Source organism: Pseudorasbora parva, chromosome 23, assembly GCF_024679245.1.
Source record: "Pseudorasbora parva isolate DD20220531a chromosome 23, ASM2467924v1, whole genome shotgun sequence".
Lineage (NCBI taxonomy): Eukaryota > Metazoa > Chordata > Actinopteri > Cypriniformes > Gobionidae > Pseudorasbora > Pseudorasbora parva.
In genome coordinates this window covers 14,843,092-14,858,273 of record NC_090194.1, presented here as the reverse complement: position 1 = coordinate 14,858,273, position 15,182 = coordinate 14,843,092, and positions in this window count along the sequence as shown.

Sequence of the window (15,182 nt, the reverse complement as noted above, 5' to 3'; positions counted from 1 at the left end):
GTTACATGTTGTTGCCATGTCTATTTCCTACGTGCCTGTAAACACACATTCTGACATGGCAGCTCACCGCAGCGACATTCCTAATCCTCTGCTCACTTTTCCTCACACTGAGGTTCAGTGCTTCTCTCTATATAAGGGATAACTCACCCAAAAATTAAAATGTTATGTTTATCTGCTTACACCCAGGGCATCCAAGATGTAGATGTGTTTGTTTCTTTACTAGAACACAAACAAAGATTTTTACCTCTTACCGTTGCTCATATAACGCATGTCAATGGGGTGTAATTCTGAGAGTAAAAAACACATAGATATACGAACCCATATTAAAACCCTGCGGCTCGTGGCGACACATTGATGTCTTAAGACATGAAAAGTTTGGTTTCTGTGAGGAACTGAACAGTACTTATTTTTACTTTTTACCTCATATTAGACAAATCTCATCTAGTATTCCCCAGCACCATTACTTCCACCAAAGAAGGTACTGTACCCAAGTATTTTGACCTTCTCCAGTGCTGGGGAATACTAGATGAGCTTCATCTGATATGGAGTAAGAAATAACATAAATACTGTTAGGTCTATCAATGTGTCACCTCGAGCTGCAGGGTTTAATATAAATTTGTATGTCTATGTTTTTTTTTTACTTTCATAAAATCACACCCCATTGACATGCATTATATGACTGGCACACAGCAACAGTTGGAGGTCATTACATTTGTGTTCTAGTGAAGAAACAAACATCAGATTTTCATTTTTGGGGGAATCCCTTAAAGCATCAACAATGGTAAAAGAGTACATAAAGAAGAGGTTTGGTTCAGTACAGTATATATTTTTACATTGTCATTAGCAGTGTTGTGTTTAATTAATTGCTAATTTAATTACTGTAATTTAATAAGATTTAAAGTAAAAAAGTAAAATAATAATAAAAAGTTTAAAAAAAAGTAAAATAATAATATATATATATATTTTTAAATGTCTCCAATTGAACATTTTCTAAAGTGACTGATCACCATCTAAATTTTTCAGTTGGCCGAATTGAAATTCATTTAATTCACAGAAATTCAATTCGGCCAACTGAAAAATTTAGATGGAATCAGTCACTTTTCAATTGGAGACCTGAATATTTTTTTTTACAGTGTTGAAAAATCAAAGGGAAACCTCTTTTAATTAGCTACTTCTCATGTATTTGCATGAACTACTGTAAAGACTATAGAATAACCTATATAAAACAATACAGGATTTGACATAAGCTTCAATGTTAAAAATGTATGTTTTAATGTAACCTTCTCAATTTACACACTTTAGTCAGTTCAATAATTTATGAAATTTTATATAATTTATTTGAACAAATTAAAAGAGCAGTTGCATTCAACTGGTTGAGGTTGATATGGAATTTAGAAAGTAATCAAATACTTCCTAATACTGGTTTAGAAGAAAATGCTTACAGATGCAAAACCTGGCAATAAAACAAGGTTGAAATTTAATTATAATAATGACAAAATTCAATTTTATATAATTATTAATTCACTTTTTAATAATAATTATTAATAAATATTTAAAGTATTCACTATTTGATCATCTCTCTTACTTTTTTACGGCACTATGGGTGGGCAAACAGATCCGCAACATCAAGATTGCGCAACATCAAGATCAAGGAAAAGAAAAACAAATAGCAGCAATTTATACATTATATGAGCTTTTCTAGGAGCGCTGTTAGATCACAGGTCCTTTCTGTCTGAGTAATTACTCAACATGTTTGGCTCACATTCATCTCAGTGTCTTTGTTCTGCAGCTTGAGTTACTTGTCATATTGAATCCCTTCCTACAACTTCCAAAAGGAACAGTTCACACAAAAATAAAGTTATGTGAAATTTCTGGCCAGTCTTTTCTCTATGATGAAAGGCAATGAGGGCTGTGCTTGTCAAGCCAAACATTCTCACTCCGTCAACAAATGAAGCGTGCCTTCAGTTAACCCAAAGGGTTAAAGTTTAGTACGCCACAAAATTAAAATTGTCTTCTGACCCCAAAAGACTGATATTGACACTTTAAAGCTCCAGAAAGGTAGTAAAAACATTAGACCATGTGACATCAGTGGTTCAGCCTTAATTTTATGAAGCGTCAAGAATGCATTTCTGTCAGGACCACTATCGTCAAAGATGATTGATTGACTATTATACAGTTTGGAGTGGCAGTATGGTTCTGTTCTGGGCAAGAACTCCCGGCGCATCCATGCAGCTTAGCATGAATAAGAGCAGGGCGAGCAGCAATAACCTAGGGTAAACAGAACAGAACCAACATAATGTATTGCATTAATGTCGATATTAAATGTAGCCTACAAAATAATTCAGGAATTTAGTCTGATTTAAGGGAGGAGCTGGGGATGGAGGCGGGTAAATGAGCTCTGGAGAACCTGATAGCTCTGATAGGCATTGTATTCATATAGGTAGACGTGATCAGCTGACAGTAAGCTTATGTGTTGACCTGATTTTTTTAATTATTGGTCTACGATGTTCACGTTAGCACCACGATTCTTGCGTGTGATGCTGATGGAGGAGCTGGTCAGGTGGCCAAATACTGAGCCAGCGTTCTGACGTTGAACCCGGAAGCGCGGTACTGTGTTTATTTCACAAATTTCTGAAAACACTGTTTTCGTGTAATGAATAACCAAAATTCATAAGGAGTGTTACATTTTAGGTTATGTTTACACAACATCGTTTTCAATTGAAAACAGAAAACGTTTTATGCTATAGATGCGTATAGTTTTCCATTACAAAGTGACACTACTGGAGAATACTACAGCATTTTTAATCTTTCAATGATCCTTGTGAACCGGATCGTTTTAACGTGTTGTCTGTAGAAAGGAAAAACGTTTCTGTTTTTAGTAGCTACATCGTTGCCGTGTAAACGAAGCTATACCCTCAATTTTCAATTCATTAAGGAATAAAATCTTTTTCAATTAATCAAAACTGGTCTAAATAATTTGTTCTTGAATTGAATTGATCAAGTTCTCAAGTTCAACTCATGACTCCGAACATACACAAGTCCTATGAACTAATTTCTGGGTATGTTTATAGTGATTTTCTGTCTTTCTGAAGCTTAAAAGCTCCATTCTCTTTCATTATATGGAAAAGAATACCAAAGAATTTCTTTTGAAATGTACCTTTTGTGTTCCACGGATGAAAAAAAAAGAAGACGTTTGGAACGACACAAGCATGAGTAAATAACTACAGAGTTGTCATTTTTGGATGAGCTAATCCTTTAACACATAATTCACTCACGGTATCTCAACAAGAGATGGGACACGGCTTATGATGACAGGTTAAAGACAAACATGTGAGAGACAAGATAATGCAAACTCAATAAAGTAGGCCTAGCTACCATAAAGAGTCGATACAGGAGACAGCCTGAACACACACGCGCAAACAAAACCGCTCTGTATGTCTGCACTTCTTTTTAGGCATGTCTCTGTTATATTTGCCTCACATTTTGGGCACACATTTCACATTTCTCTGAAAAAGGACATGTATTATCCTGATTTATTGCTGGCTCAGTGTTGAGTTATGAACTGTCTGTCCACACCTCACATTTACATGTTTATCAGAGAAGTATACGTAAGAAAAAACGCAAATTATGTGGTTGGGTTGAGGAGTGGTGAACTGTTGAAGCAAACGCTTTATGTTTTTAGTCTCAGCTGAAGGCAAACAGGGTGAGATTATAATAGAGGGGGTGTACAGACAGTCGACGGGTGTGGAAGTCGCCGTTAATAGAATGGATGCGATGGGGCAAAGATCGCCTTGCTTTGCTAATGTCTATCCAGTGTTAAATATCTAGCAAGAAGTCATACTAGCCTACACTAATCCCTTTGCATGTTCTAGTCTCTTTGCATATTTACTCATAGAATAGAATAGAATAGAATAGAATAGAATAGAATAGAATAGAATAGAATAGAATAGAATAGAATAGAATGTGTACATAAGTAAATTGAACTGGGAAGAGATGCTCAGGACAACATCGCCATCTTGTGGATGAAAGAAATAGTGCATTTCTATCAAGCGACATGGTGACTGGGTGACCAAGGCTCATTGATGCACGTGGGGAGCAAAGGCAGGCCCATGTGGTCTGATCAAACAGCTATTGTAGCTCGAATTGCTTTAGAAATTAAAGCTGGTTTTGAGAGAAATGTGTCAGAATACACAGTTCATTGTAGTTTGTTGGGTTTGGGGCTCCATTGCCACATATCAGTCAGGGTGTCCATGCTGACCCCTGTCCAGCATCAAACGCTCCAACAGTGGGCACTTGAGCATCAGAACTGGACCACGGAGCAATGCCATGTACGTCGCTTACCCGGGGAACACATGGCACCAGGATGCACTATGGGAAAGAGGGAAGCCGGCAGAGTGTGATGCTTTGAGTATAATGTTCTGCTGGAAAACCTTGGGTTCTGCCATCCATGTGGATGTTACTTTGACGCATACCACCTGCCTAAACATTGTTGCAGACCATGGACACACTTTCATGGAAAAAGTATTCCATGGTGGCTGTGTCCTTTTTCAGCACGATAATAATAATGTGCCCTGCCACAAAGCAAAAATGGTGCAGGAGTTTGAGATGTTGACTTGCCTCCAAATTACCCAGATCTCAATCCAATCAAGCATCTGTGGGATGTGCTGAACCAATAAATCCAATCATTGGAGGCCCCACCTCACAATTTACAGAACTTAAAGGATCTGCTGCTAACATCTTAATATCAAATACCACAGCACACCTTCAGAGGTTTAATGGAGTCCATTCCTTGATGGGCCAGGGCTGTTTTGGCAGCAAAAGGGGTACAAACACAATATTAGGAAAGGATAAATAGGATTAGGACCTGATTGGTGTATATGCAATAATCTAATTTGGTGGGCTCGTTCTGGGAAGTTTAAATATTATTTCATCCGTTTCGTTTCAGATCAATTTTTTTGTAAAAGTACAACTGTTTGATACTGGTTTGTCATATTTTGAGTAAAAAAACTCTACTCAAAGGGATTTATCAGTTTGAAGCAATCTGAAGTGATGATTGGTTATGGCTCAAGCCCAAATTTGCATAATAAGAGCAAGACTTAAACTTTTTAAACATTCTTCAAAGCATGTACAGTTTAACTGTAGGGATTTATTCATCAGTTTAAATAGTTTTTTTCTTTTTCTTTTGAGCTATTAAAAAAAAAGATTATTGTCAGTTAATAATGATTAAATACTTTTGGATTTGTAAGAGGCTTTCCGTTTGAGACAATTGATTTCTGGTTTTCTGGACTTTGAGTTTAGGTTTAAGGAAATTAATTGGTTGGAATTAATTTAAATTGTGATGTTGTTTTAAAAATCCACTTCTTGACCAGCAGGCTATATCAGACTCGTTGGTGCTAAAAGAGTAGTGTTTTATCCCCCCAAAAAATAAATAAGCAGAGCCAGCAGGGGTCACTGACGAGCTTCAGTTCGAAGCTAAAGACACTTCGTGTTCATGTATCTGTCCTTTTTGCTGATCCAGCATCACTTTTAATTCTCTATCCTCAACTGTTCAACATTCATAGGCCTATAGTTCATATATTTGCCAGATCAAAATCTCTATTCTCTTCTGAAAAAATAGGCTAATGACGTCTGCCTTGGATGACAAAATATCAAAACATTTGCTTTTATTTTAAGATAAAACAGCACAAACACCTTGGTTAGCTTGGTTTCCAATGCTAAAAAATAAATAAATAGAAAAACGGTTTAAAAAAATCAGGTTGTTGGATCATGTTTATAGTTATTGTGGATAATTGACTTCATGCATCCAGTAAAAATCCCAAACGACTCAGAAAAGATAGTTTTAGGAAAAATGTGTAGCATTTGTTTGCAGTTAATACTTTCTATATTTATATTGTAATGACATTTAGATATGCTGAGTGTGACTTGAAGGGACAGTTCACCCAAAAATGACAATTCTTTCATCATTTATGAATGATCCTGTATGAATCTGTATAAAACACAAAAGAAGATACTTTGAAGAATGTCGGTATCAAACAGCTGATGGACCCCAATGACTTCCACAGTATTTTTTTCTCCATACTATGGATATCCATTGGGTCCATCAACTCAGAAAAATGTTTTATTTCGTATAAATACGACGTGAATCGTACTAAACAAACAATTTTTAGAAAATAATTATCATAAAGGACCACCCCTCACCCTACCTCGAAAAATACCCATCTTTGGTATGTGGTACGAAAACTTACGAATGAGAATTCACCAAAACGTAAAATAGTTACAAAATGCCAATAGATCATGATATAAGAACGCTAAAAACCCAAGTAATGGCACCTAATAAAAGTGGAAACATTAAATATATAAAAGCGCGTCAGTGTAAGGTCAGTGAAATCAGCTAAATCAATATTAGACTGATCAGTGAGTGCAAAGTCAGGATGCAGCCTTTGACCCCACTTGACCTCTGCTGACCTCTGCTGACCTCTGTCACACTTGATTAGCCTGGACAGACCCCTGTAGCCTCCCTCTCACTTTCCAACACCATGCCACCCCCTCTGACCAATAACAGTGGTGTGTTTACTTCAAATCAAGAGACTGGCCATGAATAGTGATGAAATCTGAATTATTCACATTCACATGATTCACAGGACTAAAATGCCCTTGGACATTCAGTCTGAGGCCGCATTGAAAATCTGGGATTTTCTTTTTCATTTAAAGATAAAAGTTTTATGAAGTTATGATGCAACAAGAATATAAAATGTTTATGATTTGTGTTACTCCCTTAAAAAGTAACTTATTGTGTTACCTAGTTACTTTTTATGAAAAGTATTGTGTTGTGTTACTTTTGCGTTGCTTTTTCTCACCTGGGCTGGGTGTGCTTGTTTTTTTTTTACAACAAAAAATTTGATGGAAATGCAAAATCATGCCGGTACAGTAGAGGGCACAACGCAAACAGCCCTTTCAGCTGTGCATTCTGGATTGTTCAACACACATACGGCTAGCCTGGATGCCAGCCAAACTTAGTCCCGCCCACAAATTTTTTAGGTCGGGCGGTTTGGTCTGGCCTCGATCCATAGAGGAGTAATTATCCCCGAACAGAAATTGTTCAGACGAATGAAATCATCAGGGCGGGCTTTAGACGATGACGAACAGTAACGTAATCATGCACATCATCAAAGGGGCTTGGATTATATTTGTTCGAATCCTAAACGGAGAGCTTGTTTGTAACTGCATTCACCTTCACAATTTCTCTCAAAAATTATGATCATGTTGGGTAAGTACTCTGTGTATCATTAAATTCTTTTATTTTTTTACAACACCGGCAAAGATCGTTTATTCCAGCGCGCGTGCAGACAGGGTTGCCAAGTTTTTACAACAAAATCCGCCAACTACTAGCCCAACACAATAGCTTCTCGGGGGGTTCTCAGGTAAAAAATGGTGTTTGGGGGGTAAAATATGTGTTATTTTGGCAAGGTTGCTTGCTAAAATTCACACTCATGGGTCTATATATCACATAATAGTCGCTTCAACCCGCGGATATAGAAAACAATCCGCGGAAAAAAACACGGACTTGGCAACACAATGCAGTTGAGCTCTGTTGACATTTGACAATGTCGCTTCGCTGCTCTGATTGTTTGTAGGTCTGTCCAATTGAGGTCTTTCCTGGTTCGGTTGAAACATGCCCCATAATCACAGCCCAATGGAGCAATTTCAGACTCATATTCTTACTAGAATTGAGTATGACCACGTCAGGCTAACATTAGGCCCCTACAAGTGAAATCGGAAAAAAAAAATGCTGTGACGTCATTTCGAATAAAATCAGACCAAAACGAACTTTGTTTGGAGTTCGTTTTGAGAGTTTGAAACAGCTTGCTAAAGCAAGCTTTCCAGAAAAGTAAGCTGGTAAACACCTTTGTATCATTGGTCCATGCTGATTATGTAATAGGTGGGTGTGCGTGGAGGCTCCGCCTTCATTCACATGAAAAACATCCCGTCATGGTCTGCCATCCACGGGTGAAAACATGAACACACTAGAGAGCTGCTTTATAGTAGAAACTGAAATTGTACTTCTGATTAAACAAGATGCTGGCACTGCTTTCATGTTTAATATGGTAAATGTGCTTAATTTTAAGCAAACTATTGTATAAAGTGCTATATTAATAAACGGGATGTGACTTTAGGAGCCAGATCTTATGAAAATATAAATAGTATGTAATGTATGTATACGCCAAAATGAGTTTTTGAGTGCATATGGTACGCGGTTTTTCGTGTGCGTATGATACGCACTTTATGGCATATTATACGTACGAACCCCCCACCCCACCACCCTAATCCAACCCAAGAGCGTGTCATATGCACGCCATAAAGTGCGCATCATTTGCACGCCAAAACTCATTTTGCCGTTTCCATTCCACGAGATTTCACACTCGTACTATTGACGCATTACCATGAGATCGTGTTGGACTTTAGAGTGCCGAATTGCAGAGCTTGTGCAAAAATATCCTCGTTGATCAGATTTTTTCTTATGCTTTTTCATTTTTTTTCTTTTTTTAATGTAATTTTTTATTTTGTTGTTGAGGGAAAAGCATATAAAACATAATAACATATTCATCTAAATGCCGCTCTCTGTGTGGCCGTTGTCAGATGTTTGCTAACAGTATATTGCTTCTTTTGTAAATGAAGAACGAAAAATAACTTTGCTGTGAGTATTTTCATAGCCTTTAAACAGTTTCTACACCAGACGCGACATGACATGACAAATAATTGTAATCAGTGATGCTGTCTACACTGGATACGTCGTGATCCGATTTGCGAAAGTAACAGATATTTTGTTGTAAATTTAATTGTAACGCATTACTTTACTAGTTACTTGACAAAAGTAATCTGATTACATAACTCACATTATGCATTACTTAATGCATTACCCCCAACTCTGGTTACAAATTGACTTAAGACTGTTGGCATGTGCCCTTTACAAGGAAAGCATTATCAGCCTCTCTTCCACTCTCAATTTCGTGGCCAAACTGTTGTAGTTAGTGTGTTTTTTCTTATCTTTCCCCTCATTTTATCTTAAGTCATTCTTTCCTGTTTGACCGGCTGCAGCGTCCCCGTGTTTACGCGCACAGATGCTGCCAGGGTGTTTACTGTTTGTCTTCCAAACTGCACACAGTGACCGCTTAGCAGAATTAGTCTGCTGATATCCAGAGCCCATCTAGAGGGAAGTGGAAACGTTCAGAACACAGTTCAGCTCCTTTGAATGGCTGCCAGTGCATTCGGCCAGGAAGGCCCGAGCCAGAGACTGCAGTACATAGCTCAATTGAATCAATGATAAAGATCACTAGTGGTGAAATTGCAAACAGATATGAACAGATGTGTATTACACTGGGGGTCAGCACCTGCATCTGCCTTTCGCTCATTACTTTTTTTTTCTTCTTTTCATGCAGTTTGTGTTTCCTCTCCCAAAGCACAGGTTGCTTTTGTGCTTCAAACGGCCCAACAGAGGCAGTCAAAATGTGAATGAACATGTCTGAGGGAGAGATCCCTATCTAGAGAGGGCCCGTGTGTGAACACTTTAACCGCTGGCCAGCTTACAGCGGCTTTTAAAACCACTGCTTTTAATATAATTTTCCATTCTTTCAGCGATGAGAACCCTGGGTAAAAAAAAAAAACACAGGCGATGGTGAAAAGCTTACAGGGAAATTGTTAAATGACTAAGAGAGTTAATCAAGGAGAAGTATGCCTTCAAAAATTGGCCTAAAGTCAAAAAGAGAGAAATTGAGTTGCATCAAATAAGAGGCTTTGGTTAATTGTAGGATTTTTAGTGTGATACGGTGTGGCCAAGATATTCTTAGGCTTTAAAAGGTTCATATGCTAAGTTTTGCAGATCTTTGTTGTTTCAGATAAGAATTTAAGCAAATGACCATAGCATTATCTTTAGAGCTGGTCATTTCTAAACTAATATTTGAAAAATGACATCAATTGATGCAGCCTTTAAAAAGCTAATTGGCGACATTAAATGACACAGTGAGTGAACAATGTTTTCTTTTATACTATTCTTTTAAATACATATTTTTAAATGCTAATAGATCACTGTGGAAATATAGAATAACCACTTTCATTTTCCTCAATGATACAGCCTATGTGATATCAATACAAACCCAACAAACACAGTCTGTCAATGTGACGTCAGGAAGACATTGGACTAATCCAATATCGGTCAGACATCATATTTTAGTTGAAAATGAAAGTCGGGTTGATGTCTAAACTCAACGTTTGTTTGATTTCAAGCTCCAACATTAGACAGACATTGAAATTTGGTTGGACCGTACTTCAAAAAAAAAAAAAAAAGATTATGAAATGCATGGCAGCACATTAAAGGGTTACTTCAGCGATTAGCATATGGCTTTCTATCAGTAGAAACCCTGGAGTATATTCAAATTAGAGAACAAATTTGAAGCTGAAGCAGGAACGTAACGGCTGAGCAGAGTAACGGCTGAGCTCAGTGTTTTGACTGATTATTTCTCAGTAGTTTATTTCTCGCAAAAACGTATAGTATGCTTTCCATATATGGCATGCGTCTCACTGTATCATTGCGTCATAATTTTGTAATACTGTATAATTTTTGTAATGTGTTAACCTGGTCGCTATCCACTGCCATAGGAAGGAGCGCATGCAGGACTATTTTTATCATTTCTGCTTTTGAGAACCAAAAGTGATAGAAGAACATAGGGCATTGAATCTACAGCAGGGTGAGTAAACGATGGCTTTAATTTCATTTCAGGGTGAACTATCCCTTTAAATAGTGAATTCCCCTGAAGTGGGACACTGTCTAATGTGGGACACCTCGAGGCCGGCGACAAAAAGAAGCCCTGCAGATATTTTTTGCTGGGTCAGTTCTACGCCAGTGCCAGTGAAACTATGGGTTAGCCATAACTTTGGTGTCATGTAAATCACATGACTTCTCAAATGTCCAGTCATATATAAGGGTGTAGCAATCATCAACCAAGATGCACCTCATGTGAAGACCACCCAAAGTTCAGTGAAACAGTGTTTTGACAAACTTGATATTAATTAATTTTAAACAAAACAATCATGCTACTTTTGGGCATAATGTGCTTATTAAATGTTTGTTCGTCAAAAATAATTATAGCTTTGTATTTATAAAATCTTTTTATAAAATTTCCTCGCGTCCCACTTTAGAAAATTTGGTTGCGAAAAGTGGGACAGTATGAGTAGCCTTTTATGGGACAGTACTTCAGTCAGTCAAAACGTGTGGTGGGGCATGGTTTGTGGGACAAAATGATAATTTAGACATTTTAGTGTTTATTTCCAATATTAGAATTGCATATATGCATCCCTAACCAAAGAAATTAATAAGTGTGTTTTATTTCTGATGACGCAGGGAAACATGCCAAATAGTGCTATTTTCATGATTTATCCATTTTTTTTAATGTGGTTCAGATACAATGATATTTTGAGTTTCTATTTATTAAACAAGTGTCCTTCATTGTATCAACTCAAATTTTTAATTTCAATAAACTCAAAGTTTTAAGGCAACCAGGTTACTTCCTTTTTTAAGTTAAACCAACACATTTTTTTATTTTTTTACAGTGTATGTACAACCACTCAACCAGTCAACAATTACATTAATTTAGGTTTCATAAACACAATATGGCACTTAGGCAGAAATGATAAGCCTACCTTGCACAGTTTGTAGATGTCGATTCAGGAACCGCTCAAATTGATTCACTGATTTCATTCAGCGAAGGATTCAACCTGACAGGAAACTCGAGTATGCAATTATTTTGTACGATTCAATATTCGTGAAACAGAATGTATTTTTTATTTATTTTTGTGTGGTGCACAGACTTTTTCTATCACGTTCAATGCTGATACAAGCTCACAACTCTGGTAAAATAGGATTTATTTTGCTATGTGCCCAGGAGATTCATCGAATTGTGTGATGATGGATGTATGAAAGCAGAAACTATATAAAAAATCTCATTATGATATAACTGTAATTATAACCAACCACATTGTTTTAAATCCTGTTCCCAAACTACAGAAGGCCACTTATTCTGACTTGTCTTGATTGCACAATGCGGCTCTTGGCAGTATTCATACTTTCCCACTGTTACTAAATGTTTCCTTGATCTATTCCTTCACATTTTCATATTGAATGTAAGCTGTAAATCAGATTCACAGAAAGCGACTTTGTGGTGTGGGAGAACACATTCAGTGTATGAAGAGTCAAAAAAAAAAAATTGGTTTATTTAATTTTAATTACTGCAGAAGAAATTCATATAGGCTATATTTATGCATTTCTTATGCATTTCAGATAAAGCCAACCCGTCTCCGGCGTGGTGACTCCGGCCCTTCGATCATTCCTATTTAATAATTGTTTAATCGACATGTCATCCTCAATAAACCTGTCCTAGGAGTGATGCCTCCAATCTTTCGAATATTCAGTTCTATATAACTTCTGACCTGTAAGGTTGCCAGAATAATAATCATGCTCTGTTTGTTATTGGCCAGAGGAGCTGGCAACCCAACTGAGTCTGGTTTCTCCCAAGGTTTATTTTTCTCCATTATGCACCTCATGGAGTTTTGGTTCCTTGCCACTGTCACTTTTGGCTTGGCTTGCTCAGTTGGGGACACTACAATTTCAATTATTCAAATAAACTGAATTACTAAACTAAATCAACTAAATTCCTGATCTGCCCACATTGTCGCTATATGACAACTGAAATGAGCTAGATGACATCACCAATGTCAGATGACATCACTGTTCTCTCCAGAGTGGCTGTACAGCCAAATCAAATTCTGTTGCATTATTTTCCTGTAACACTGTGAAGCTGCTTTGAAACAATCGACATTGTAAAAATCACTATATAAATAAAGTTGACTTGACTATATTTAGTTTAAATGAGAAATATTTTAAGTAACATTTCTACTTATTAATAATGCAATATGCCAGAGTAAGTAAAAAATTGCATTCCATTTTTATTATTAACGCTAATGTAAAATATAAATGTAATAAATAAATAAATGTAAATTCGAATTTGTGACAAAGAATGTTTGAACTCAAATGACTGTTACTTACAGTTCTGAAGATAATAGTTGTTGTTTTTTACTTCACTATGCCTCAGCTACAAGTTTGCTGTAATTACCGTAACTTATTTAGTAAATAAAATTATTAACTGCTGCCAAATTTATGTAGGAATTCAATGCAGGCTAATTGTGATACTGGTCATAAATGTTTTATATTTAAACTCCTAATACAAATGCCAGGCGGATAACTGTTATTTTGTCGTGCAGATTTGGACTGAAATATTTCTGCTGCGCTTCCGAAATAGGTTCACGTTGACCTGCAATGTGCTCATTAGAAGCCTATGGAAAGAGCTGGAACTTAAATGTCGCATGAAACAGGCTTTGTGGAATGCAAAAGTCTTGTTGCCGCCAATTATGAACCCCAGGAGAAATACCTTCGACTTCCGACCAAAGAATTTTTCAAGTCCTTTCTAGCTGTTGGTGGGAGAGCTGAAGTTGTTGATCAATATGCAAAACAGGGTGATGAATATGCATGAAGGGGGGCCGGTAATTGCACGTCAGCGTGGCGGCACTGCTAATTTACGGCTCGGGATCCTGCAATCAGCGCGCTATTCATTAACACTGCAGCCGTTTCATCCGCGCGCACTCGAGTCTGCCAATCACCGCCGCAGACACAAAAGCCGAATAAAAAAAGTTTCAATTACCAGCCAACAACACTAAACACTATATTTACGCCGCTTTATGCTCTGAATGGCTGTTAACGCATTGTGAAAGAGAAGGGAGACGAACTTAATGAAACAACATAATCTTATGCATTTATATCACCTTTTTCTCTCGGCGGGCGCGTGCTCGTTAGAAGCCGCTTGTCTCGCGTGGAGAACAACAATTACCTTTCCGTCATAATGGGAATATGAAAAATGTCAGATGGAAAGATATAGCAGGCTACAGAATGTATTTGTCTATGGTAATTCCTGCAGCTTGTTTGAAGGGTGGACTTGAGTGTTTATCACTTGCTTCTTGCTCTTGGGGACCCCCTCACCTCACCCCCCCAAAAATTCTGTCATATGCTTAATGTCTAAAATTCTATAGAAATAGGCTACAGTTAGGAATAACTATATTAAACTTATAGACATAAATTTAGCACTGAAAGAAATTTTCTGAATTAAATGCAAGTTATCATAAATCTACTGTGTGTGGGAGGTTGCTAGAGTGTTGCTAAGCGTTTTAGCCAATTGCTATGTGGTTACTATGGTGTTCTGGGGGGTTTCTGCATGCAGGTGCAGGAGAAGTTACATGCTTAAAAAAAGTAAGCAATATTAATATTGCTGCGCATATTTATACATAAATGGTATAAGGGTAACACTTTACAATATGACCTCATTGGTTAAAAATAGTACTATAAAATTAACTTACAATGAGCAATATATTTGCTACAGTAGCTTATTTATTTATCTTTATTAGCATTATTAAAAATACAGCTGTTTATTGTTAGTCCGTTTTAGCTCAGGTCAATTATATGATGCTAACAACTTTTGTTTTTATGTTGAAATTAACAATAACTAGATTAATAAATGTTGCATAATTATTTTTAATTGATAGTTAAGAGTAACCACTCTGAGCTAATAACATGTTCCACCAACTTTTGACAACTAGATACGGCGCACACACATTTTGTCTCTGTTTTTGAGTGTTGTTGTATCTTTTTAATCTTTTTGTGAAATGTTTCACTTTAAAAGTGTACTTAGACTATCCAAAAAAGAAAACCTATCTGGTTTGATAATTTATTATCTAATGCAGTGACAAGTACATTTTTGAGAATTGCTTACTTTTTGGGGACCTGTAGACTGTGCCAGTCAGTTCTGACATGTGACAGCAGGGGAGCTCTTGAGTGAAATCAAGTTAAAAAGAAGGGTGGTGCATCTCAATATCAAGAAATGGGCAACAGGCCAGTATAGACAGGAACTCCAGTGTCTCCACGTGGGGGCTAGTGAACCCATATATCAGCATGTGATGACCTACAGGCGTGTGCTGTCAGGTCTGCGGCAGACCCCCTGTCAGATGTTGATCTCTCTTTTCTCTTGCTCTCTCTGGCTTTTCTAGCGACTCTGTAGGAAGGGAGTTCCTGGCTACAAGGAAAG